At 37.8% G+C, this 27,989-nt stretch overlaps 1 protein-coding gene and 1 long non-coding RNA gene across 10 annotated transcripts in view; one reads left to right on the top strand and one right to left on the bottom strand.

The window, feature by feature from the left end:
* UMAD1 (UBAP1-MVB12-associated (UMA) domain containing 1) overlaps window positions 1-27,989 on the bottom strand; it is a 152,821-nt gene that overhangs the window by 8,338 nt on the left and 116,494 nt on the right. The window lies entirely within an intron of this gene.
* LOC106696411 lies at window positions 67-27,745 on the top strand. 2 transcript variants are annotated; one of them, XR_002828288.1, is made up of 5 exons: window positions 67-571; window positions 10,686-10,812; window positions 22,825-22,976; window positions 26,641-26,722; window positions 27,395-27,745. It is a non-coding gene; the product is annotated as an uncharacterized LOC106696411 (long non-coding RNA). The 2 variants fall into 2 exon arrangements; XR_002828287.1 differs by lacking the exons at window positions 26,641-26,722; window positions 27,395-27,745 and having other exon boundaries at window positions 22,825-23,828.

Here is a 27,989-nt window from a genome sequence, read left to right as displayed (position 1 = left end):
CCGCATCTGACCCTCGCTTGGTGCTCACATCCACCCTGTCCCCCACCTCTTCAAAGCACACGGTGCATCAGTGAGAAGGCATCTCCTAACCCGCTAATCTTTCATATAATCAGTGCCCCAGTTACAGAAAACCCTCCATGTCTGCATCACCACTGCCGTCACACCCACTGACTCCCACACCACCTCTGTGCTGCTGTTCACGCCAGGCTGAGACCACGGTGGGCACTATCCTTCACTCCTCACCCGCTGCCGTCGGCCTTCGTCTCTGCCCCTCTGCCGACACTGCTTTCTCCGCCTTACTAACACTTTCTTTCTTTCTTTCCTTTTTTTTTTTTGCTAAACTCAGAGATTTTGAAGTGCTAATCTTTTATGATCTATTTGTCCTGCTTAAAAATTGTGACTATGTTTTTATTTCTTGGTGTGTTTTTTTTGTGCCACTTCTTAGTTTTGCCTCTTTCTGAGGTGATGGTATCCTCGATTCTGTTCCTTTATTCTTTAGTCTCAACACACCTACCAGGATGAGCTTATCCATATCCATGGTGCTGACTGCCCTATCCTGCTCTCCCCAAAGGTAAATGAGTATGTAGATAAATGTGTGTGTGCACGCACACCCCCCAATCTCAAACCCAGATTTCTATCTCGAACTCCTAGCCCATATATTCAACTCCTATTATACATTTTCTTTTTCGATATTCCATAGGAATCTTAAACTCAACGTGTTCTAAACCTGCTTCTCATCTCCTTCCTAACACTACCCCCACTTACTGAATGGTCTTCTAGTAGTTCCTGTGTTGGTGGAGGGAACCAACAGGGTTGCCCAACACACAAACCTGAATTATTGTTGAATTCTCTCCATGGCATGTCTCTTCCTCCATCCAATAAATGACTGAGTCCTGCTGATTTTGATGTTCTTGATATCTCCCCAAGTTTCATCTGTCTCTTTGCAGGTCCACTGTTATTCTCTCATTTCAGGCCACTGTAGTCTCCTGCCTTGAATGTTGCATGAGTTTTCTGCATATGGCCTTGTTCCCCCTACACTACTTTCTTCCTCCCTGTCACTCGTGGTATCTAAAACACATGCTTTTCCTTGCTTAAAACTCCTAGGTGCCTTTGGAGAAAAGAACAAACTCCTTATCATAGTACAAAAGGTATGATCTAGCCTTGCTACCCCTCCAATTTCTTTTATCACCATTCCCTAAACTCTTTACTCTATCCACACCAAGCTATTTGCTACTATCCAAATATGCCAGGCTCACTCAATTACTTTTGCCTAAACTAGGACATCTCTCTTCTTTCTCTCTTCTTCTCGCCCACTTAAACTTGTGCTTTAGGATGTACATCAAGACTCTTTTAGAAAGATTTCCTGAAGTAACTCCTCAAACCTGGGCTGCCTGCCTGTCCATGTGTTCCCATAACAGCCTGTGCACAGCTCACAGCAGGTATCATCCTGGAATAGAGTTCTTCGCACCCTCCTGAAACTATGGGCAGCGCAAAGCCCGAGACGAGCTTTCTTCTCCATTTCCCTCCCGATCAGAGCAATGCCTGGTTCATAGCAGGTGATCAATACAGGGTCATCCAATTACTGAATTAAATTTCTTCCTAAACTTTATATTTGAATTTATTCAAAATAAGCTAGGTGTCATTATGTTGACCCTGGATTTCTGCATCTGTTTGGTTCTTTTCCTAACAAGATTTTACCAACAGGGTGATCGGTGGATGGTATTAAATATAGACAGAACTAAAAACTAGTTTGAGACCCCAGCTACATCTATTTCCTAAAGAATGAGATGGGTTGTTCTTGACTTGCCAAATGAACAACATCACAAATATGTCTCCCAAAGGAAATTTAATATGTCCTGCAGCAATGTTGACGAAACTGTTGGGGAAATATATTTACCCGAGGTTCACCTTATGTACTCCACATTCCCCTTAATCAACTGTCTTAGTCTGTTCAGGCTACTACTTAAAAAAATAAATAACACAACCATAGACTGGATGGCTTATATACAACAAAACTTCTTTTCTCAGTTCTGGAGCCTGAGAAGCTCAAGAAGTGGTTGCAGCAGACTCAGTGTCTGGGGAGGGCCTGTTCCTGGTACATAGATGACTCTCTTTTTGCTTTAACGTCACAGGGCAGAAGGGGCCAGGGAGCTCTCTGGGGCCTTTTATAAAGACACAAATCCCATCTAGGAGGACTACACCCTCATGACCTAATCACCTCCAAAAGGCCCCCACCTCCAGTACCCTCACATTGGGGATTAATTTCAACCTAAGAATGTGGGTGTGGGGCCTCATTCAGTCTATAACATCAGCCCGCCTTACACACTCTTCTCTCCCAGGATCCAGTATTTCTCCATAACTGTGCAGTCCAGTCTGAAGGAGTTGCAGTGTAGCTTATGTTTGGGGGCAGGAGTATGGGGAAAGGGCCAGCAACAGGGTGGCAGGACTAGGGGAGAAAAGCTTCAGAGAGGAGAGCTAAAAAGAGGGTAGGAGAGGGGATGGTTTAATTTCTGTTCGGCCTCTTCTCTGATTTCCATGGAGGGGTTTTTCTCTAAGCTTGCTGGCCTTCTGGCCTCGCCCCTGGTCCTCCCCAAGGAGGCAGACTGAGTTACATGGTTGGTGGATGACAGCGCTGGGTCCCCCTTTCTAGAAGGGGAAGCTAAACCACCCACGGACCCAAAGCCTGGAGAAAGTCTCTTTCTACCTGGATCAGGGGAGAGAAGTAAACACAGTGTGTGCTGTGTTGAGGTAAACCTTCCTCACAGGACTAGACATGGGTTAAGGAGGCTGTGGAAGTCCATTTCAGCTACTATACTAACCTCCTCCTCCAACCTGCGCTTATCAGTCAGAAGGGAGCCATTTTAGTTCTCGGTCTGCTGGCCCTTTGGTCTTATTTCTCCACTAGTGGCCCAGTGCATGGATTCGTGCACATTGAAAGAAAATTAAGTAGAAGAAAGATTCGTGTAGTAATTACGTTACTGCAAAAAATTATGTCAAAATAGTATATATAATATAGTGTACAATTAAAACACACGTGCAATTGGCATAAGAGCTTTATATGTATCATGCATACACCAGTCAATGTTTATTTTTAAATTGCCAGTGCGTGTCATATGTACCAGCCAGTCGGTCGGTCACTTAGCCATATATATATATATATAGAGAGAGAGAGAGAGAGAGAGAGAGATTGGATAAGGATGCAGGTGAGAAAAGGGATGCCCTTTATTAGGACACCAAAACCCCATCAGTTTCCAGTACCCAAAGCAAACTCCATTCATATCAAAACAGAGACATATTAACCACACCAAAATAAAAATAAAACAAGTCACGCAGATGTTAAATAATCTGGAAATATAAAAATATGTCAAACTATTGGCTTTAAAAGCTTACATGTCAAATAATACTCTATTAAACAACTATTGGTCTGATTTTATCTATTTTATAATTCAGTTAAATCTGTGGGATCAGCAAAGTTCTAACCAGAATCTTGGAAAAATAACAACCAACATTTGTTTTTGAAGTAATTTCACACTTTATTTCATTTGAGCCTCACAACCCACTAAATTTGATAGGGAGGCTATTGTTTCTATTCTCATCTTCTGAGGCTCAAAGTTTAGTGACTGTGTAAGGTCACACCACTACTAATTGGCAGAGACTTGTACTCTGGGTCTCCTCAGTTATAATCCAGTGCTGTCCCTCTGGTGTACAGGCCATCATCAAGGTAAATAGTTTTAAAGCTTATGTGTTTGGTTGTTGTTTTTTAAGGGCTTAAGTTTAACAATTTATCTATGGACAAGTGTTATCTGGGCTGGAAGATGAAGGTCCAAAAATTTACAGACTGTGCTGCCACAGAAACTGAGTTTAAAGTAACAGTTCAAGTAAGCATCTCATTACTAGGTTAAATCTACCAGGCTAGATACAATATACAATAGCTTAGAAGACTGTAGCATCTGAACACAGCCAAGGTTACACAATGGCTTAGGCTTTTGTGCATGAATTCTTCAAGCTTATTATGTACAACACAGTTCTGACGAATTTTAGTCACACTAGAGTCTACTTCCCATTTAGATAGCTTTATTTATTTAAAATATCTATTAAACTTCTTCAGAATTCAGTGCAACAAGATCATATATTTCCCAGATAATTTCAAAAGAAAGCAATGAAAAATGATCTTGCACATCTCCTCAGCATGCTGAATATTAATTTCACTCAAATGATTAATTTTCATTTGTAAAACAATAAAGTACATCAACCAACTGCATATACAATAAGAAAGGAAATGAAATGCTTTCTATTTTTAAAGCCGGTAAGAAAATATAAATATATTATACTCGTGTTTTTATATAATTTGATAAATAGATACCACTTTTATGATACTGAATGAACGGAAATAAATATCATAGGCTACTTGTAGGAAATACTAAAAGTAAATAAAAAATATTAAGTGATACCTACATGCTGGTTTTTGTTTTGTTTTGTTTTTTGGTATGTGCTTTGATAAAATGAACATTTAACAAATTCATAGCCTAAATATAACATATATATTTAATAACAAACATTTTGATATTATAAAAAACAAAAACAATTATTTCATGTTAAGATTGTTTTAAGACAAAAAGCTAATCTGTTTTGCTACTCTTAATTTATACTGAAGAGTTTATAATTTGTCAAAGTTTCCACCATTATTCAAAAAACATAAATATACAATTTTTAGTATGTATTTAGAATTGTCGTGTTCATAGCCAGAAATAAAAGACCATTATCAGTAGGATCTCACATTCACCCTGCATATAAATATCCTTCTAATCTGAGGAAACAAGGAATTCTTTAAGAAAGGCCTTATTTTCTTTGTAATTTGAATTTAGTGTGTGGAATAGTCCAAACACTTCGAAATACTACAGTTGATGAATGCACAACTGTACATTTTCATATACAAATGGAAGTGAAAGGAAATGCATCATCCCTAATTATGAAGGCAGGCTAATTAAATTCCACTCAGAGGGCACGTGAGTAATAGTATTACCCACACTTGCAGCACCTAACCCAGAGCTCCACTAGAAAAACAGTGTTTGGAAAACTGAAGAGGTGAGCAGAAAGCTCTGTCACTTGACCTTGGCTCTCATTTGCAAAAAGGTAGTATTTCAAAATAGAAGATGGGGTTGGAAAAGTAAATACAGCTGTGTTTTCTCCACCCAGTGAGAATGAATGGGCTGCTCGAAACGCAGGAGGCTGAGTCCCTTGGTGCACACACAGAGCAGAATCCTAGTATTTCATTTATGGCTAACTCAGAAAATTTGTTTTATTGTGGTAAAATATACACAACACAAAATGTAGCAGCTTAATCATTTTTAGTGTATAATTCAGTGGCACTGAATACATGTACAGTGTTGTGTTAATTATCACCACTATCTATCTCTAGAACTTTTTCATCATCCCAAACAGAAACTCTGTACCAGTTGAACAACTCTCCATCTATCACACTATCTTTTTACCTCTGTTCATTACACTTTTTATCAATTTGCCTGTTTTCCGTACCTCATATAAATGGAATCATACAATGTTTGTCCTTTAGTGTCTGGCTTATTTCACTTAGTATAATATTTTCAGGGATCATATGTGTTATATCACATATCAGAATTTCATTCCATTTTAAGGCTGAATAATATTCTGTTATATGTATATACCATATTTTGTTTATCCACTCATTTACTGATAGACATTTCGGTTGTTTCTGCCTTTTGGCTATTGTAGGATAATATTTTTAAACTAGAGTAAAATGAGCTAAGTGAAAAACCTGAAAATAACTCTAAAAGGATTGTTAGGTTCAATGAATATAGGAATATAGAATATTTAAGTATATGGAGGAAAGTTAGCAATAGCCTAAAGTGAGGGAAATAAACTATGCTTATTTGAATTATAAATTTGTTTATACATTTTGGCTTTAAAAATAATTAAAGTAGGCCTTGCTAACTTAATATTTTATGAGTTAAAATCCAAGTATAATTGATGGTATTTCAATCCTGCTTAAAACAGTTCCATAATCTCTAAGAGCGTCTACCCACACTGGAATTGTGTGTGTAATTCTTTCGTGTTCATATAAGGCAGTGGTTCTCAACCTTGGCTGCACATTAGAATCACCTGGGAATCTTTTTAAAATCCTGATTTCTGGGCCTCATCCCCCGGAAATTCTGTTTCTTTGTTATGGGGTGGGGCCACAGCATTAGTAACAAAGAAACAGAATTTCCAGAGATGAGGCCCAGAAATCAGGATTTAAAAAAGATTCCCAGGTGATTCTAATGTGCAGCCAAGGTTGAGAACCACTAATATAATGGTACAAGATGTCATTACCTGCTCTTGTGCAAAGCCTACTCAACAAAATAGAGAGTGAATAATGCTAAGAAATGTTTAAAAATGAAAGGCCACAATCATGTCCAAAAAATCAGAAGGAACATTTAACTTAATAAATTTTAAAAATTTAATTTAAAAATTGAAATGCCTCAAGAGAGTGACAAACTTTATGTAAGGACTTTGAAATTTCTCAAAAATAAAAAAAGACAGTATGATTGAAAAAAAAATGCTCTTAGATCAACAATAGAAAAGTTGACTAATGTATAATCAATTTTTAAGTCATCCTTTTTTAGGAGAAAGGTAATAATCGGAATATATACTATAGCACATCAACTGAAAATTAATCTGTAAGGCTTGCTAGAAAGAGCACCAGATCCAAATCCTAATGTCTCCTGCCTCCATCTCAGCCTTGTGGCCTTAAGTAGTCACTTAACCTTCTGTGTTTCATTATCTCCTCTGAAATATGAGATCACTGGGCCAGATGATTCAGCTCTGAAGTGCCATGATTCCAAGTAGACTGAGACCCCCAAATCGCCTGCACTAGTAAACATTCTTATGGAAATAGCACCGAAATCAATATAAATGATAACTCTAAAAGAAAGTATCAACTGATGGGTATACATCTTGAGAAGAAACTCTGAAGGATAGTCCCGAGGTTATGAAAAGAATTGCGACCATTGAGGAATACCTAACTTCACACTGCTCTTGATTATGATAAGAAACATGCAGGCAGGTGCCAATTTTCTAACAAGTTATGGCCTAAAAGTCACCGTTATAATTAAGATCCCAGAATGTATTTTCTCAGGCCAAAGAGTCCACAGTAGAGATGAAGTCCTATATATCTGCATATATAGTTGCAGGAAAATTATTTTAATTAGTGTTATAATCAAAATAATAATAAATTAAACAATAAAAATTATCTGGAATGTCAGTACTTGAAAAAGCAAATTTAGTTGTAGGAGCTGAACTTGGGTAGAGAATACCAAAGGTCCTGCATACTTTGAAGACTGCTGGCCGAGGTCTGTAGTGGCTCACTAGGATTTTCATTAGAAATCTCTAGGAAATTGGGAGAGTTGTGTTCTTCAAGATTTTTTGTTTAGTATCACAAACAGTAAGGTGGCAAAGTGGAATTTTCCTGAGGTGTTTATGTGTATGAAAGATATACTGGAGGTGGGCATGACTGGCTATCAGAGAAAGTGTGAGCATAACCCATCTCCTAACTGACAGGGTAGGGATGTGCCAGGAAAGAGCCCCAGGTAGTTCCTCTTTTGGCCCCCAGGCAACTTCGCCATGAGTCACCTGTGTTTTCATGATGGCCATACCAGGGAACAGAGAGGCTCACAAAAGGTGGGAGGAAAAGTAGCCTCGTGAAAATCTGTAGGAACCAGCCATCTATCTGCATGGTGGTTCTTGGTAACCTGAATGCTAGTTTTCAAAGGTCTGGTATTTCAACACAGTTTCTAGGTAGTGGATTTTCAGAACCTAGTCCAGTACAGATTTTCCTTTAGTCTTCTGGAAATAACTGCTATGCCTTCCACTGCCAAAGTGACCTCGAAATGAGCACCTGTAATTTCTAAAAGTGTTCTTAATGTGTAGAATCCACACTCAGAGTTCCACAGAGCTTGTTTTCCCTTGCATGCCTTTTTTGCAGGTGAGCTGATATGAGAAATTCTCTGAAGAAACTAAATCATTTATAGGCCACTCATGAGGGTGGAGATAAGGGTTTAGATTATGCGCCCTGCTATACACTAAGTAAATTGTATGAGTTATTACTGATTCTAATTTCATGAACTTCATTTTGCATCAGTCTTACAGCTGTAATAGTGCACCTATTTCTACTACCACACCTGCAGTTCACATTTAATGATCACTTACTTGCCAGCCACTGTTCTAAGCTCTTTACCTACCTATGGTATCTTGTTTAAGTTTTCCTTTCTGATGTAGGCACTATTTTCCTCTCCATTTAACAGATGGGAAATACTGAAACACAGAGAGCTGTGTCTAACTCTGGAACTGGACTCCTAGTCACTATTCTGTGCTGCCTCCCAAATCCAGCACAGGCTAAGGAACTTCCCTTCATACCTTTTAAATGCAATGCAGTTGTTTCCAAAGACCAAAATGTATCTTCTCCTTCAGAAAAGGTTGTAGAATACTTCCCTAATGATCATGCTTTCTCTCTCAAAACAAAACACATAAAAACACATAGAATGTGGAAAATACCAATTGGGGCGGGGGGGAGGAGTAGAAATAACATTGAGTGTTGTATTGCCATTTTTATATTCAGCTGGCTATGCTAATTCTACGTGGATCTCAGAAACCCCGAAATTACAGTCTGTTCAGACTATTTTAATCCCTAACAGCACCGCCGTGATCCTGAATATTTTTAAAATAACCTTTTTTACCTTAACCAAATATATTTTAGTTAAATTTTAGAACTTAAAGTAAGCACATACTGTCCTTTGTTCAATGAAGGCGACTGTTTGAGACAAGCCCTCTGTGGCCAATTGTCCAGGGACAGGGCCTGACTGCATGAAACTGTCCACATCCTCTAGTCCACGGCACTTGGTAAGCAATGGCGAGAAAGTGCTATTTGGCTGGGACCTGGTCTGCAATCTGTTCTCAGGAAACAGAAAAGGTAGCTTTAACAGGCTCAAACACATGATCTGGGCCCATTTAACATGATTATTTTTGAACCAACTATGCTAAGAGATTATATCACAGGCAAGAAAAATGAATGAGAACATTTCCGGGACTCAATATAGTTGCAAACTTCTGGGTGGACCCTTAAATATGAAAAAAAAGGGAAGTACATCATCACTATTTATACCCAAAGTAGCACAAATCAAAGTTGTGCTTTCATGCTCAAAGTGCACAGTTGTTTGAAAAAGGCCCAGGACTGTATTTTACTTCCTATTTATTTAATTGCTTTGAACTAATAACTAAACAAAAATTGATTAAAGTGATGTAGTTAAAAATAGAATTTTCATAAATGCTTGAAAAGATAAAAATATCGGGATCACCAACTAGAAAAAGTAAAGAAAATTACAAGTTTAAAAACAACTTTAAAATTCTGAGTACATAACCACTGAGAGGAAAGCACAAAAATATTTTCACTTGCACAAAATTTTACCCAATTGAAGCTATTCCTTCACTTTTGTTTTTTACAACCCAAAAAGTTAATTTGTTTTTGAAAAGACAATCTATGTAAAGTATATGCTTTTTCATAGCATGAGGTTTGTACTGTTCCTTAGTATGGTTTCCATAAGTTTAGAAAAAAAATCAATTTTTGTAAGCACATAAAACTAAAAACTATCACATCAATAAAATAAAAAATGAACCACGTGATCATTTCAATAAGCTCTGGGAAAAAAATCCAATACCCTTTCATGATAAAAAAATACTCAACAAATTAGGAATTGAAGTGAACTTCCTCAGCCTGATAAAGGACGTCTACAGAAAACCCAACCTAACATCATGCTTAATAGTGGAAGATGAGATGCCCTCCATCTAAAATTAGGAACAAGATAAGGGTGCCCACTCTTGCCACTTCTATTCAGGCTCTAGCCAGAGCAATTAGGCAATCAATCTATCAATATAAATAAAAAGATAAACAGATAAATAGATAGCATCCAGATTGGAAAGGAAGAAGTGAAACTATCTCTATGCACAGATGATATGATTTTGTATACAGAAAATTCTAAGAAATCCACTAAAGTACTATTAGAACTAATAAGTTCAGCAAGGTTGCAGGATACAAGATCAATATACAAAAGCCACTTGTATTTCTATACACTTGCAATAAACAATCCAAAAATTAAAGAAAGAAAAAAACAATTCCATTTATAATAGCATCAAAAATATAATATTTAGTAATAAATGTAACACAAAAAGTATAAAACTTATGCTTTGAAAACTACAAAACATTATTGAAAATAAAGAAAATCTAAGTAAATGGAAAAAACTCCCATGTTCACAAATCAGAAGACAACAATATTAACACTTGGAGTGGGGGAAACGAGTTAAGTCGGCTCGCGTGAATTGCGCGTACTCCGCGGGAGCCGTCTTTAACTCGGTTCATATAGATTTGCGGTGGAGTGCGGGAAACGTGTAAACTCGGGCCGATTGTAACTGCGTATTACCAAATATTTGTTTGTAATCCACCCTTTTGGTGGATGGAACAAAACCAAAAGACAGAGCCATCTTATATTTTGGCGGGAAATTCACCCCACACCGGAGTGTTAAGATGGCAGTATTGTTATCTATAAAATCAATGCCATACATATCAGAACCCCCAACTATGTGATCTTGGAAAAGTTACCTTATGTTTCTATACCTAGGTTACTTAATCCTCATATGCTCCGTTTCCTCATCTGTGATATGGGAATAAGTGGACCTACTTAGTAAGATGCTGTGATAAATGGATGAGAACACTGGTCAAGCTCCTACTGCAGTTTCCGGAACGCAGTGAGTACTCAGTAAATGTTAGCCATTGTTTCCTTGCTGACTACAATGGAATTTGAAAATGTCAATTAAGTCTACCACGTTCAGTATTATCCTAAATTTCTGCATGAGGAACATACTTTATTCTAAGAAATCCAAGTAATATAAAATCTAATCATAACTCAAATAACAGGCAGACTAATATCATTGTAAGAATTCAGCATACACAGTTTTTCAAAGAACAAGAGAAGTTATTTCCTTAAAAATGGAAAAAGTAGTTTAAATAAAGCTGGCAGTAAAATATGGCAGAATTGCCAGAGTATATAGCTTTTTTATTGGCATGTTTATTTCCTCCCAGAAATACGGATAATTGACCTAATAATCCTAAAAGTAGACTTGACTCTCTAGTTGTCTTTTCCATTAAGTTGGATGAGTAAATAATAAAAGAGCCAATTACAATTTTTATAATGATTTCCTGGTTCCAAACCCAAGTGGTATGGATAAAGGCAGCATTCCAGTCAGGATTCCACACATTTCTCCCTCTCCCTTCAGCAATGCTCAGAGAAATAACTTCTTTCGATCAGCACTTCAGTAACAGTGAGCTTTAGTCAACATATTTTGAGACCACCAGAAGTGTCATTTGATTCTATGTTCCTTGGTGGAAGTACTACATTTGTTACTGAGCATAATTTTAACCAAACTGTGAACATTTTAGACACCAAACCAACTGTTGATGTAGGAATAGGAGACTTCCTGCAGTGAAACCACGCATATGTGTAAGTTCAGCTCAATTACCTAATTCACTGGAATGCATTGAAAATGACTAAACTGCGATCTCCTTTTGAGAACATTAATTGTATATAATTTTATTTTGAGATGGCAAACTGAAACAAACATTGACCCTGAGGTGTATTTTGATACATCTAGTAATATAACAGATTTATTAAATTCACTTAAAGTTTCGGTGGGAAAATAAATGGCTCAGAGACTAGTCAAGTTGAAAGAGGCTTTAAATATTTAGTCAATGATATTAATAAATGTTAAAAATTATCATTTAAAGAGTGATTTTCCAGATACTATACCATTGGCTCAAAAAAGTTTCCATTGCTATCTGAAACTTTCTTCATTTCATAACTAGTTTAAAAATTCCTCATTGGCTTGACTCATATTGGCTCAAATAAATAAAATGATTCTCAACTGAAAACATTTAAAGAATTTTGTAACTACGTGTAAAGAAACCAAGTGGCTTTAAGACATTTGGCCAAATGAGTATAAGTAATGACCTTCATTTCTGCATTCTAATTATAAAACTGGCTAAGGGAGTGTAATACAGAGGGGAAAAATGAATGAAGAATCACAAGGTCAACTACATTCATCTATTCAAAAAGTCTTTGCCTAGAGTGTGTCTGGCATGGTGGGGAATAACCAGTCATCGTGCTGCTTTGGTGAGGATTATGGTACAGAGCAGAGATTGGGCAAAACACCATCTCCTGTGGGAAGTGTTACAAGGAAGGAACAGCAGGCAATGAGGGGGAAAAATGGGATGGGTGGTGAGCATGAAGGGGAAAAAGATAAAGAATTTTGACTGCACATATGATCAAGTATATTTTTAAGTGAAAAACCTTTAAAGTAAATGTATATGACAATTATAATATTTAAATGTTAAAATATTTGAAATCTGATTATTGAAAATTGTTTCAATAATCTAACTCCGAAAACACACCAAGTTTTCAGTTATAACAGTATCTGGTATAGTTACCAAAGCATAACCAAAGATTAATTATCAAAATCTCACCATGATTTTGAAAAGCCAGTTAAAGAAAACTACTCTTTGGGTGAGTTTTTTTTCTTTTTCTTTCTTTTTTTTAGACAAATAATAGTGACCAGAGAGATAGGAGGGAAATTGGCATGTTTGATGTCTTTTTTTTTCTGACCAGGCACCCATTCTGAACACTTTATTTTTTTTAATTGAATTGAATTTATTGGGGTGACATTGGTTTGCAAACCATACAGGTTTCAAGTGTACAACTCAATAAAACATCCTCTGCTTACTGCATCATATGCCCATCACCCAAAGCAAAGTCTTTTTCCATTCAGATTTCCCCTTTGCCCACCTCCACCTAACCCCACCTCCCTTTCCCTCTGGTTATCACCATATTGTCTGTGTCTATGCGTTACGCATATGTGTGGGTTAGGTTTTTTGGGGTTTTTTTTGCTAATCCCTTCACCTTCATTCATCTAGTCCCCCCAACCCTTTTCCCTCTGACAGTGTCAGTCTGGTCCATGTGTCCATGTCTCTGTTTCTATTTTATTCCTCAGTTTATTTTGTTCAGTAGACTCCACATACAAGTGAAATCATATGGTATTTGTCTTTCTCTGACTGGCTTATTTCACTTACCATAATAATCTCCAGGTCCATCCATGCTGTGGCAAAGGTTAAGATTTCCTTCTTTTGTATGGTCATGTAGTAATCCATTGTGTAAATGTATCCCAGCTTTTTTATCCACTTATCTACTGATGAAGCACTTGAGCTATTGTAAATAGCACTGTTATGAACATAGGAATGCATATATTCTTTTGAACTAGGGTTTCTGGATTCTTAGGATATATTCCCAGAGATGGGATTGCTGGGTCTAAAGGCAATCCCATGGAAAAAAAAAAAAAAGATGTCCTAACAACCAGCTTTGACCACAAACTCTTCAATGATGGAAGATTTCTGGGACAGAAAAGAGGCTAAAAATATTTTTCTTTCTTTTGCCAAGATAAAATTGATACTATGAGACATTATGGAATATTATGCCATACATATATGCCTAACATATGTCATTCAAATCTGCACACCCACCTACAGATAAGTAGCAGTATTATCCCTAATTTACAGACAAGGAAAGTGAGACACAGAGGCATCAAGTAACTGGTCCAAGGTCACATCTAGTACACCAGAGACTAGCATCACTCAAATCTTACTACTAAGATGCTATGGGATTTAAAGCAAGTCACTTAATATCTCTCATTTCTATTTGATTTTCTTATCTCTAAAATGAAGGGATCAGATTAGAGGATCAGTCCTATTAAATAGAAATAAAAGAGCTACAAATGTAATTAAAATTTTTTCACTAGCCCCAGTAGAAACGAAAACAGCTGGAATTAATTTTAACAATATATTTGAAATGTGATTTTAACAAATAATATAAATATTAATGAAACATTTAGGTCCCTATTGCATATTTTACACTTATTGCTCATTTTAATTCAGGCTACCCATATTTTAAGTGCTCAATAGCCTGGCTATCATGTTGGACATGGAACCTTTAGAAGTCTATCTCCAATAATTATGTAAACTGTTTCAGGAATATTCGTTATTAAAGGTAAGGCACACCAGCAGAGACTAGACATAATGAAAGGCGCTGTCCACACAGTGTGGTTTGAGTGTAGCACTGTGAAGGTCCCCAGCTACAGAAGCCTGAAAATCCATCTTTGATAGCATTCCTTTGTAGAAAGCAGAAATCAACCATGTTTTTCAATAATTGAAAATATAAATCACCCTGGCTGGGCAGCTCAGTTGATTAGAGTGTAGTCCCAATATGCCAAAGTTGCGGGTTTGATTCCCAGTCAGGGCACATGCAAGCAGCAATCAATGAACGCATAAATAAGTGGAACAACAAAAATCAATGTCTCTCTCTCTCCCCCATCCCTTCAAAACAAACAAAAAGATTTTAAATATCTATATATTGTAGAAAGATAAAAATTTGACCAATTAACCTCTTAGTGCAAACTGCAAATCTTTTTAGAAGCATATTTATATGGGCTATAAATAGTAAATTAAAGGGTCCTTACACTTGATGTGAGTTTGAGTTCATCCTATTGGTTGGGCCACTTGCATTTTACATGACCTTGGGGAGCAGGGAGCAGAAACCTGTGGAGGGTAGATTCCGAAAAAAAGATTTACCTACTTACTATTCAGCCTTGCAATCTTATAGCCTGAACTAAAATGGAAAAGAGATTTTTAAAAATCCAGATAATCACATGCTGGGTGAAGTCACACCAACAAAAAGGCTGTCATTGTGACCTGAACGTCAGTTAATGACAGCTCAGTGACAGGGTGATGCCGGGGAGGAATTAACACCAGCAGTCACTCCTGGATACTTCACCTGGGCTCCTCTTAGAAGAGGTGTTAACAAAACACATTAGAAGTTACTGACAGAAGCATAGTTAGGCAAGCCACTTTAAAACAATCAGGCCCTAAGTGATACAAGAAATTCAAATCTCCAGCTGCACCTTGAGAGGAGAAAGAGTAAGACTGGCATGGAAGGGTTTTGGGGGAAATTATTGAATTGGCATTATTGAGCTTGTGGCCTATTCTATGTTCAAGTAAAGTCACTTGAGGAAACTGTGGAAGTGGGATTGTAATGTAGGTCAGTCTGGCTCCAAAGCTAGGACTTTCTTCCTAGGTGGAGAGAATTTTATCTCAGAATCTCCAGGTGGTAAGGAATCGCCCATTGCAGAAAATACAGCGACCCTCTTCTTAGGTCTTTTCTCATTAAGGCTCTACAGGTCTCCAGCCTACGAGTTTCATATTCATGAATAGGTCTGAACTCAATTCAAATTTACAGCACAAAACATATTAATATTATATCCCACAACTATAGGCAGTTTACTTGATGTCCTTTCATTTGTTTCCTGTGTGTGTGAAAACAAGAACAGTATTCCTCATTGCCAATCCATGCAGAGACTGGTTAAAAGAAACAGATGTATGGAAAGCTCTAGACACAATCAGAAGTTCTGAACATCTTCATTTTAAAATAAAGGTTTACCATTCCTCTCAGAAGAATCTGTCTTTAGCAATCATTTTAGTTCTAGAAGCACCAAATGAGCAATTGATTGGGCCAAGAAAAAGGTTCACCTAGCCGAAACCGGTTTGGCTCAGTGGATAGAGCGTCAACCTGCGGACTGAAAGGTCCCAGGTTCAATTCCGGTCAAGGGCATGTACCTGGGTTGCGGGCACATCCCCAGTGGGAGATGTGCAGGAGGCAGCTGATCGATGTTTCTCTCTCATCGATGTTTCTAACTCTCTATCTCTCTCCCTTCCTCTCTGTAAAAAATCAATAAAATATATTTTAAAAAAAAAAGGTTCACCTGGGCAGTGAATCTCAAGCAGAGACAAGCATGGACCCTGATAGGGACCTGCATGCCAAAAGCAATTGACCTTTTACAGATTTTGCAATCCAGTGTTCAACTTTATTTATTTTTTTTAGAGAGAGAGTGGAAGAGAGAGGGAAAGACAGAAGCATTGATGTGAGAGAAACACATCATTGGTTGCCTCCTGCATATGCCCTGGCCAGGGCCAGGGCCGGGGAGAAGCCTGCAACGGAGGTACGTGCCCTTGACCGGAATCGAACCTGGGACCCTTCAGTCCACAGGCCGACATTCTATCCCCTGAGCCAAACCGGCTAGGGCCCAGTGCTTGACTTTAAAAGCAGGGGGCTCACAATGGCTGTGTTTTTCCTCCTAAAAGTGACAAGGCTTTATTTAGTTTCTGCAAAATAGATTCACTATATCGATGCTTAAATTTCTGCAGGACATCAGAAACAGAATCATATCTAAGAAATGGCAAGAGTCTCCACTTGCCAGTGATGGCCCTTGGCATCCACTTTCATTGTCACAGGACAGACAGAGCTCTGGAAGGCATGGCCCGTGTCTGTCCTGTTCATCATTACATTTTGCCACCAGGCCTGGTATAAGACAGGTGCTTAGGAAATATTTGTTCAATGGGGAAAAAGTATTTTCTCAGGAAAGGCTACCAGACACAACAATGGACCTCCAGAGACCAAGATTTCTGAAGAAGATGTATTGAGTAAGAGATGTACTCTACTTTTCCCTAGGGTAAGAACAGCTTTCTTCAGGTAGTGAACTTTCTTTTCTGTGAAACATTTGCCTTGTTATATTTCATTCATCACCACCAGGAAAATGCCCACAGGTTATCAGAAAATATAATACTACATTTTTAGACATTAATAAATCATTCTAAGTTATTGATGGGCCACAATTAAAAGTTATACATGTCCTAAGTTCTTATGCTCATATTGGTAATGCTAGATCAGTTTTACACCTGTCTAGGGATGATTATGTTTATGAAAATAAGTTAAGATCTTTCACTTTTAGATTAGAAATGAAGCAATCACAATAACAAAAACCATTACATGCAGCAATTTCTAATTTACAAAGTATTTCCACATCCAGAACCTCACTTGCTTTTAATAACGCCCCTGTGAATGAGAGAGGGACGAAGGGAGAGGGAGAGACCCTCATTATACAGAGGCAGACCTGGAGCCCATACAGCTCATGCATCATGCCCCTCGTAAGTGAATAGTTGGGCATCTCAATGTGAAATGAGGACAGAAACACAGTTAAAGGCATTTAGAAGATGCTGGTTTATAAAACATAAACTTTAATTTACTGCCTTTGCTTACCTAACGTACCCAACCGAGACACTACACAGAAATTATGTTAGTTTCTAACAAGCATCATTCTCAAACCCTATCATCATCATTTTTGTTTCCTATAGAGCCATGGAGAAAAAATGTATGCCTTCCTGTATTGAATGATAGGTTTTTAAATTAGCTTTTATTCATTTAAAATACAAGCTGGCAAGAACTATCATGGAGAACAGGGAGGATTGGGAACAAAACAGAAGGGGTTATGTCTCTTTATAGGAGACTAAAATCCGCTTGGATTTGTAGAGAGACGTATCTCATTCTTCTTCAAATCAGAATAAAACTAATATAGAATGTTCCAGATTGGAACACTTCCCAATTCTTTCTTTGACATTATCTTTTCTAAGATGTTTGCCTGCCTGCCTTCCCAGAGATCCAGTGAATCTATATGAAAATATGGCTTTGTATGCAATAACACAAAAGTAAGATTTTTTATGTTATGCTGATAGTTTACACCTAGTGGGATTCATTGAATTCTTTAGGGACACCACAACTTGAGGATTCACTTAAGTACCTACAAGACATATTAGCTTTAAATAGTACTATTTACCCCGATTAATAACACTTTCTTTGGAGGGTGAGAGTAAAAGGTGCACACAAAACTATCTAGTAATCATCTTCAACTTCCCACCAACAAATCTACCAATCTCCTTGCAACTGAACCATATACTTTGTCCCACTCCCATTAAATTCGATGAACTCTCTCTCAAAGGCCAAGCCATTCATTTGTACATTGTATCACTTCTCAAGTACTTTGTTCTTGGAATTACCCCTTCTATCTCCTCTACTAGATAACTCCTATTAGCATCCAACAGGGTATAACATCTGTTATTTTTAAAACCTTTTAATCCATATCTGCCTCCTCCTATTACTGTATTGCTTTGTTCTTTGTATAGTAAAATTCCTCAAAAAAGTGTCCATCCTGATGTCTTCTTACCCCATCCCCACTGTGTATTTTATTTCATTGCTTAAAAAATGAGATATTAATATACATATATATGTATATACATGTATAATATACATATATATGTGTGTAATATATGTATACATATATGTATGTATAACATCTTATGTAAAAGATAACAGAAAACCAGTTTTAATATAGCAAAAAGAATAAAATACAACAAGCACCTGTATTTCGTCACTCAGTTTAAGGTTAGCACATTTCTGGTAACTGTGACGTTTACTCTGTAACCTTCCAATCCTTTCCCTTACTCCCTAGCTTTATTGAATTATAATTAACATATAATTGTGTACATTTAAGGTGTACAACATGATGATTTGGTATGCACATGTACTGTGAAACAATCATAATAAGGTTACTTACATCTCAGTCACCTCACATAGTTAGCTTTGTGTGTGTTGAGAAAATTTAAGGTCTTCTCTCCTGGCAACCTTCAAGCATGTGATACAGTAGTGCTAGCTTTAATCGCCATACTGTACGTTAGATCCCCAGCACTTGTTCACCTTGTAACTGGAAGTTTGTACCCTTGGCTGGCATCTCCCCATTTTCCCCACCCCCTAACAACCCTCAGTCTATTCTTGTGTCCATGAGTTCAGTTTTTATCTTTTTTTTTTTTTTTTTTTAGATTTCACATATGAGTGAGGTTATACCTTCTCTTTGAATTAACTTCACTTACTCAGGGTTCATCCCTGTTGTTGAAAATGGCAGGATTTCCTCCTTTTTTATGGCTGAGCAATATTCATACATATATATATGTATAATTTCATATGTAAAAGATAACAGAAAACCAGTTTTAATATGCAAGAACTTAAAAATATATCCAAGCCATTTTAAAAATATTTATGCAAATATGTTTAACATGAAAATTAAGAAATTTAGGAAGATAAAATTATTGTGTGAAGATTGATGGTAAGCCTTAAAGACAGTTAAATATAGAGGTAAATGAATGTAATTGTGGATATGAAACCAGATTAAGAATAGTTACTTAATATAATTAATTAAATCTAATCCTTAAGATTATATTAATAATGACAGTAAGTAAGAAGGAGTGTGGAGGATTACATATTACAAAGAGAAAAATAAAAGATATAAGTCTTGGATTTGACAGTTAAGCAAAATATAGTTTAAGAATGTTAAAAATACCTATAAGACTCCATAGGCAGCAAAATTGCAGAAATATGTCATAGGAATATCTTTACCAACACAGCTCCTAGGGCAATGGAGACTAAGGAGAAAATAAACAAATGGGACTACATCAAAATAAAAAGCTTCTGCACAGCAAAAGAAACCATAAACAAAACAACAAGAAAGCCCACTGCATGGGAGAACATATTTGCCAATGTTATCTCTTATAAGGGTTTAATCTCCAACATTTACAGGGAACTCATACAACTTAACAAAAGGAAGATAAACAATTCAATCAAAAAATGGGCAAAGGACCTAAATAGACACTTTTCAAAAGAGGACATACAGAAATGCTCAAAGTCACTAATCATCCGAGAGATGAAAATCAAAACAACAATGAGATACCATCTCATACATGTCAGAATGGCTATCAACAAATCAACAAACGAAAAGAGCTGGCGAGGAGGTGGAGAAAAAGGAACACTTGTGCACTGCTGGTGGGAATGCAGACTGGTGCAGCCACTGTGGAGAACAGTATGGAGTTTCCTCAAAAAGTTAAAAATGGAACTCCCATTTGACCCAGTAATCCCACTTCTAGGACTATATCCCAAGAAACCAGAAACACCAATCAGAAAGGATATTTGAATCCCTATGTTCATAGCAGCACAATTTAAAATAGCTAAGATTTGGAAACAACCTAAGTGCCCATCAGCAGATGAGTGGATTAAAAAACTGTGGTACATCTACACAATGGAATACTATGCTGCTGTAAAAAAGAAGGAACTTTTTACCATTTGCAACAGCATGGATGGAACTGGAGAGCATTATGCTAAGCGAAATAAGCCAGTCAGAGAAAGATAAATATCACATGATCTCACTCATTTGTGGGATATAATGATCAACATAAACTGATGAACAAAAACAGATCCAGAGACAAAGGGCAGGGGAAGTCCGGGGGGAAGAGGGGGTTAGAGATCAACCAAAGGACTTGTACGCATACATATTAGCATAACCAATGGACACAGACACTGGGGCGGTGGGGGGGAGGTCAATCGAGAAAAAAGGAGACATATGTAAAACTTTAGACAATAAAAAATGTTAAAAATAACCACTTATGGAATTAAAACATCATCTTCCATATCACTGGATAAAAATAAAAAAACACACAAGATATTATCCATAGGAATGAAAGAATACAAATTACTAAAAGGTAGAAAATCCTCTAAAAACATAAGATAATGATATAAGATCACACAGGTCAGAGATTTCAATAAATGTGTTTTAATCCTTGTTGAAGGACAAATAATCTCCTTCATTAGCTAAAAGATAAGAATCTTATCTTATCATGTTACCTGTTATGCTAGTGCACAATTCTAATTTATTTTCTTCATGGTACTTATCACTAGTAGAATTACTGCATTTGTTTATTGTCTTATTCATACCTGTAATATCGGAGCTCAATAAATATGTGTCATATCAATCAGTGAAATATGAATAAATAAATGAATACTACAAATCTCAAAGACAGATTAAATACAAAAGTAAGCAAGAAGAAAGCAGAGATTACAATAAAAATATTATTTGAAAATAACAGCAAAATACTTTTAAAATATAGAGAAGATATTTTTGTTGTTGATAAGACAAAATCCATAATGAAATTTAAAAGTCACAAAACCTATTACATCAAATACCAAGATCAACATATACAAAACAAAAACATAGAAATACAGGCAGCCGTAACCGGTTTGGCTCAGTGAGCGTCGGCCTGCGGACTGAAAGGTCCCAGGTTCGATTCCGGTCAAGGGCATGTACCTTGGTTGCGGGCACATACTCAATAGGGAGTGTGCAGGAGGCAGCTGATCGATGTTTCTTTCTCATCAATGTTTCTAACTATCTCTCTCCCTTCCTCTCTGTAAAAAAATCAATAAAATATATTTTTAAAAAAGAAATACAGGCAGAAATTACAGAATTACAATGAAGATGAGTGACTAATATACTTCTAATAATTTACTCTCTTGAATGTATATGTATGTATTTTATATGCATAAACATAACTTTGTACCCAACGAAGTATTTTCTATGTAGGCATATATTGTTTAGTCAGAAAATAATCATTACTAAAAAGTACTTACTAGATTCCATTGGGAAAAAACCTTGACAAGCTTTTTTGCTTAAAAGCTACTAGAAAACTAATTCGAGGAACTGAAATAAAAAATTGGAATAGATATAAATTTAGATGTAAAAAAATGTTAAGTTTAAGTATCTGGAAGACATTACTAAGTCTGGTCTAACATTTTTTGTGAATGTCAGAGTTATCTAATACCTTCTAAGTAATACAACCTCAAACAGGCAAATTACAGGAAGATCTCCTAAGCCTGAATGAGTGGCCAGAAAAACGGACGAATGCTTTCAGAAGGCACCAGCACAGTTCTACAGCCACATGTTAAATAATGGTAACTTTCCTGCACAAAACTGCTCAATGTGATTTCAGAATGCCATGTGCATTGCCTATATGCTATGCCTTGAGAAACAAAAGAGAAAGAATGAAGGTAATGTTTACTGAGCAAATAGGTATTGTTCGGGTATGTAATTGCATTTAATAATCAGTGCCTGAAAGTATGGCTGTGTTCATTCATTTAACAGATACTTCCTGAGCACTTCCACTATTGCCAGGCATTGCTGTAAGCACTTGGAAGGACATACAACAAAACTGGGTGAAATATATTGTATAGCAGTAGATGGTGATAGGCACTATGAAGAAATAAGCAGAAAGTAGAGATGGAGACACAGTCTTAAATAAAGTTAGTCAGGAGAGGCTTTCCTGAGAAGATGGTCACCTGTAGGAGATGAGGGGAGGGTGTTCCCGGCCAGGACAACCAATACAAAGGCTCTGAGGCAGGAAGCAGTGAGGGTGGAACAGTGAACAGAAATGGGAGTATGACAGACAAGGCTACGGGGAGACCAGACTGAGTAGGGCCTTGAGGTTTGACTTGAACTTGAAAGTGATCTGCCTTGTGTTTGAAAAAAAATTTGTGTCCTTTGCATAGTTGAGAATAGACTACTGTGAATGAAAAGGGGGCTCTATGGAAGCTGTCCTCACATGGTGGGTAGCCATGCCCCAGACATATACTTTTTTTAGTAAAAGGTTTATCTTTGCCTTAAGCAAGCCCTGTCTATTGTTTCTATGCACCTAGTTTACCTTAGGAATGCTTCTTTTCAGACCCCTCAAGCAAAACCACCCTCTGGAGAGCACATACTGTTGTTAACTATCCTGTAATACAAACCCTGCCTTTGTTTCTTCTGCCTTCCTTACAACTCCCTCCTCAATTCCAAATGCATTAAGGACGCTGCAGACTGCTATTCTAGGAAGCATTTTTCTCAGTCTGTTGAGATCTTGCTTCCAGGTGTACCCTTTGTTTGGCTCTAATACATTTTTATAAAATTTCTCTACAGGTTTGGACACTGTTACATTGACACTGCTGAGCAGCAACAATGGAGGAGAGAGTTAGGAAGCTACTACAGGAATCCAGGGACGAGAAACGGTTGCTTAGACCTGGATGACAGTGAAAGAGGCAAGAAGTGATGGATTCTGGATGGATCTGAAGGTATAGAATTTGCTGATCAATTGGATGTAGGTATGAGAGACAAGAGGAGCCAGCATAACTCCAAAGATTCAGCATGAACAACTGGATATATTTTCAATATTTGCATTTTACAGGAAAGATAACTAGGTATTATTCCAAAGCGTATGGTCTTCCCACAATGTTTCATTACTTGAGGAAAAACGCAACTGAAATTATGTGCATAAAGCATTACCACACAGATTACAGACTTTTCATTTTACAAATGAAGGTTTAATAATTGGTAATATCACCCTGACTCATGGGATTTATTGTTCAACAATAAATTATTGACACATATGGTACAGGCTGGAAAGAGGATAGGAAATTTACAGATGACAGAATCATATCAGGTTATCTAGGGACACTTGGGTAGAGCTCCACATTCTTGAGGCGGATGGCATGATAAATTATCCATAGAATCTCCTTGGAAACCAATGTTTGACAGAAGGAGATGGAGAACAGACTTTCCTATGATGAGATAGGCAAACACCGTTTTGCTCTGGCTTCTTCATTTCAACTATTTCAAATAGAAACTTGAAAAAGTAATTACAAAGATACTTTTAAGAGCTGTGTTTTGAACAGTCAGCATATATGTATACCTTTCCAATTAGTTTTCCAAAATGTAAAGATTAACAGGCTCCAAGAAAGGTATTTAATTCCTTCAAGCTTTCTCTTTATATTGTTTCATATGTCCCTGCAATGTTAAGTTGATGTTGTTGAGAGAAGATGTAATTCTTTTCCACTCTTCTTATTGGAAACATTACATTGGACTTACAGAGTCAATCTTCTATCTGGTGTTCTTTGTCTAGACCAGCGGTTCTCAACCTGTGGGTCGCGACCCCTTTGGCGGTCAAACGACCCTCTCACAGGGGTCAACTAAGACCATCCTGCATATCAGATATTTACATTACGATTCATAACAGTAGCAACATTACAGTTACGAAGTAGCAACAAAAATAATTTTAAGGTTGGGTCACAACATGAGGAACTGTATTTAAAGGGCCAGAAGGTTGAGAACCACTGGTCTAGGCACATGAACGTGCCATGAGATGGTAATTCCCAACAGTTAGTTCTCTTACACCTGCCCCCTCCCTGGACATCCCTATTTCAGTAAAAAGTACATCTCTCTATCTTCCCAGTCACCTTGACCCAGCTCCTTCCTGTCCTTCACCTCTATATCAGGACAGTGCCAATATCAAAAATACTAACTCCGCAGGATGCCTCATGTGTATAAGAACTCTCACTCTCAATGCTAACAGGCCAGGAACGACTCTGGTCAGTCCCCACTGCACTTGATTGGCATGCTGGGGCCGGCTTCATTTTAAAGCCTGGCTCCGGTCATATCATGCTTTCAAAACCCTGTACTGGCTTCATGTTGCACTCTTCCACCTGCGTGTCAGGGCCCTCCACAGTGTGGCTCCAAGCTGCCTTTCCAGTCTTATCTCCTGGCACTTCCTTTTCAAGGTCACTCCAACTCTAGCAAAACCACTCTTCCCAGAACCTGCCTCTGTTTCAGAAGCTCAGGCCTTGACTCACACAGAAACGTTCCCTCTTGTCTATCAAAAGTTGCCCTATCCTTCTGGTCCTGTCTCTAGTGGGGCTCATAAGAAGCTCCAGCTGTTGCCCCTGATCCTGTTATCCTCACCCAGTGTGCACAGCACTTAATGCAGCCTGCAGACCTGAGCCCCTTTCTTATCTTCAACACGTATTCCAAGCTCCTAGAAGGTGACAAGTGTGCTTTGCACATCTCGCAGTCGCCCATGGTGGAGGGATGGTGCCTCACACAAAGTCAAGTTCAGGGATTATCCGTGCCCCGGAGTGTTAAAGAGTGGAGATGTCTTAAACCAGGCTGTTTTTAAACTTGACCATTAAAAGCCATGAACATTTCCCTTTCACTTCATAACAGGATATCAGTGGAGACAAACGATATAACCGTATCTTCCCGGCCTCTTCAGTGTTCTTCCTACTCTTCTGTATAAATAGAGTTTGCATTATGGTGATTAAAAGTCCCCTGTAAAACGGTGTCACGGGGCCATATCTGGGAAGGGAGGATCAGTGCTAATCTGTTCCTTACTCACTATTGACTAAGGGGAACATGAGATGATATGTTTGGATCAGAGACAGAAAGGAAATGGAGTTTTCAAGGGAGAAGAAAAAAATTACAAAAGAAAAACCTGTTTCACAAAATGCAGTCTGTGGAAAATCTTTCAGCTGAATGTCAAGATTAAGAAAAATCAATAAAACCTTTGAAACCAGAACTATGTGAAAGGCTTTTTTAGGCTTGATGGCAAAAATACAAAGCTATGGCTTCAAAAAAGTAAAATCTTCCAGTAACTGCAAAAGCAGTTCTTCAATATTCAGGAGACTCCATGGCCCCCAAACATGTTCAGCACAAATTGCTTATTACAGAGATAGGGCCAGTCCAGATTCAAAGGGCCAGCGTTTTCAAAGGGACTTTCACCAAGGCTGTAATTAGTTGTTCTGGCAAAACTGCACACACGTCTAATTGCACATACAATTGGCTAATTGTATCTTCAAAATAAAGGGTAAAGGGTTAATTGTATCCACATCTGGCCACAAAGAAAGAGACTGTCCTTTGAAAATATGACACTCCACTTAGATGAAAATTTGCATTAAACAACCATCCCTATTACTACTACTAATTATAATAATACCACATGCTTACAAATTAATAAATACCTTTCATCATGATCCTAAAAACACTTCACAAACATTAATTAATCTCACAATACTCCTACGCGGTATGAAAAGCGATTATCCCAACGGTGTCAATGAGGAAATACAGGCAAGTTAGGTAACTGTGGAAAGCCACTGAGGGAACTGAAGCTCCCAGCCCCCAGCTCTGTACACTGGCCCCGGTCACCAGGGAGGTTCAGTGGGGAGTCTGGTTCACGGAATCAGCGAAAATGAGCCTAAAACCAATGCAAAACTCAGTCATCAAAATTTCCAGAGTCAAAACTGGCCTGGGATTCAGAGACTACCTTGACTTCTTTCATTCAAAGAAACATACAGTGCATCAAGGATGGCACTAACAAGTAGAACTTTTTTGCTCCTTGGTTTAATTTTATGATCAAATATTTCAGATCATTTTAAAAAAGTACAGGTCACTACAGCCATCGCAAAACCAACCACTCTTCCCAGAACCTGCCTCCATTTCAACAGCTCAGGCCTTGACTTACACAAAATGCATCCCCAATGATTGGTTCTTTCAAAAATATGTAAGAAGAAGAAGTCTCTGTAAGAGATGGGTGCTTGGGATGTTCTGGCTACAGCAGCTCTGAGAAGAGGACATAGGGCACGAGGTAAGGGACTGAAACGTAGTAAAAGTAATGTTACCTCAATTCAAATCGCCAGTCAGGAGCATCCAATTTATACCAGCCCAGAATAGCTACCTTAACACAAATAAATTCCTTATAAATACACACGTACTATGTCATTAGTACTCGTGTAACCTTAATACCTTCTTTAAGAATGAAATATGAGGGTTCATTTCTAACAACAAAAAAATACACGTTTCAAAGACTTATTTATTTTTAATAATTAAAGCAAATGTTCTCGTATCCACACCAGAAATGTTTGGATGATTTTCTTATTCATCAGAACTGATGATAAATTCTCTATGCAGATATTTATAAAGATGTGGAGAGATGAAAATGCTCCCTCGATTCAATTCCCTTTTCCATGAAGACACATGCTGGAACACCAAGGTGAGCAAGACAGTGCCTGCTTTCACAGACGCAGGTCTATGCATTTCCTCATCATCACCCAAACCCTACCAAAGCTCTTCCTACCAGGGTTTTGAAGCAATATCCAATAGAAGAATAGAGAAAGTCAGGGACAAGGAAAACAGAAACCAAATATGCTGGAACTAAGAATCAGTATGACTGTTTCTACACTTCAAAGTTGGCTCAAAGTTACTGATCACCCAGAGCAATAAAAGACAGACACACATCTTACAAAAGAAAGAAAGTGGGGAAAGAGAGAGAACGAGATACTGGAATATAGAACTAAGTTTTTAAGAATGCCTACTAGAGGTAAAAATCAATATAGTGTTGGAGGGCCTAAAAAGGAGAACTGACTTCCGCCCCAGTGGGGGGAGGTGGGGGAAAAGTCACTTCCGGGCTGGGCTTGAAGGTCAGGGCTGAGCCCCATCGTGGCTGCTGCAGAAAGGGCATTCCACACTCAATACAGGAGGCAGGTTTGGGAAGTGAAGGTAGATTCGAGCCCGGAGTACAAGCTGGAATGCAGTCCTAGACGGGCCTGGCAAGAACTCCAGCCCCACTGGCAAATGCCATGCTAAAGTACAGGTAACACTAGATGTTTGAGGGGGGAGGGGAAAGTGGGAATACAACTTTTTCTTCCTTTTTTTTTCTTCTAAGTATAAACCCTTGACACCATGTAAAGAATGGACCAGGAAGGCAAAAGTCAGGAGGAAGAAAGATCTCCGGAAGCTCTGTCATAAATCAGATGAGGGATGATAAGGGCTCATCGCTGGCCCTGCCATAGCAGAGGTAAAGGAAAGGACAAACAAGAGATTCTGACAGGACTCGGTGAATAATTAAATGTCAGGAAAAGATGAGTCAAGCATGACTGGAGCTCCTAAATCTACCTGACCGTGGATACCCAGAGGGTGGATACGGCATGTTTTTCTACCGTTTTATTAGGGCCAATGTCAATAAAATTAACATATACCTGTGTGTCGTACTATTTTCCACCAGTGAAAAGTATGCAATATTGTTCTTAAAAATCTTTAAAATAAAAATGGAATGTGCTGTCAACCATGGTATGAGACTGGTTATGTTTCTAGCTCAGGTTTCAGCATTTTCCTTTTCTTCTTATTTACATTTATAAAAAAGAAAGGGAGCTTTAATTCTGTTTCCAGAGATGGATATGATTTGCACTCTCTAAGTGTCTTCGCATCCTCCTCCCACATGGCCGGGGATAATGCAAAACTATGATCAAAAGTAAATGCTT

The sequence above is a fragment of the Myotis lucifugus genome, unplaced genomic scaffold, assembly GCF_000147115.1.
Source record: "Myotis lucifugus unplaced genomic scaffold, Myoluc2.0 scaffold_15, whole genome shotgun sequence".
Lineage (NCBI taxonomy): Eukaryota > Metazoa > Chordata > Mammalia > Chiroptera > Vespertilionidae > Myotis > Myotis lucifugus.
This window is presented reverse-complemented; position numbering and strand designations above follow the sequence as displayed.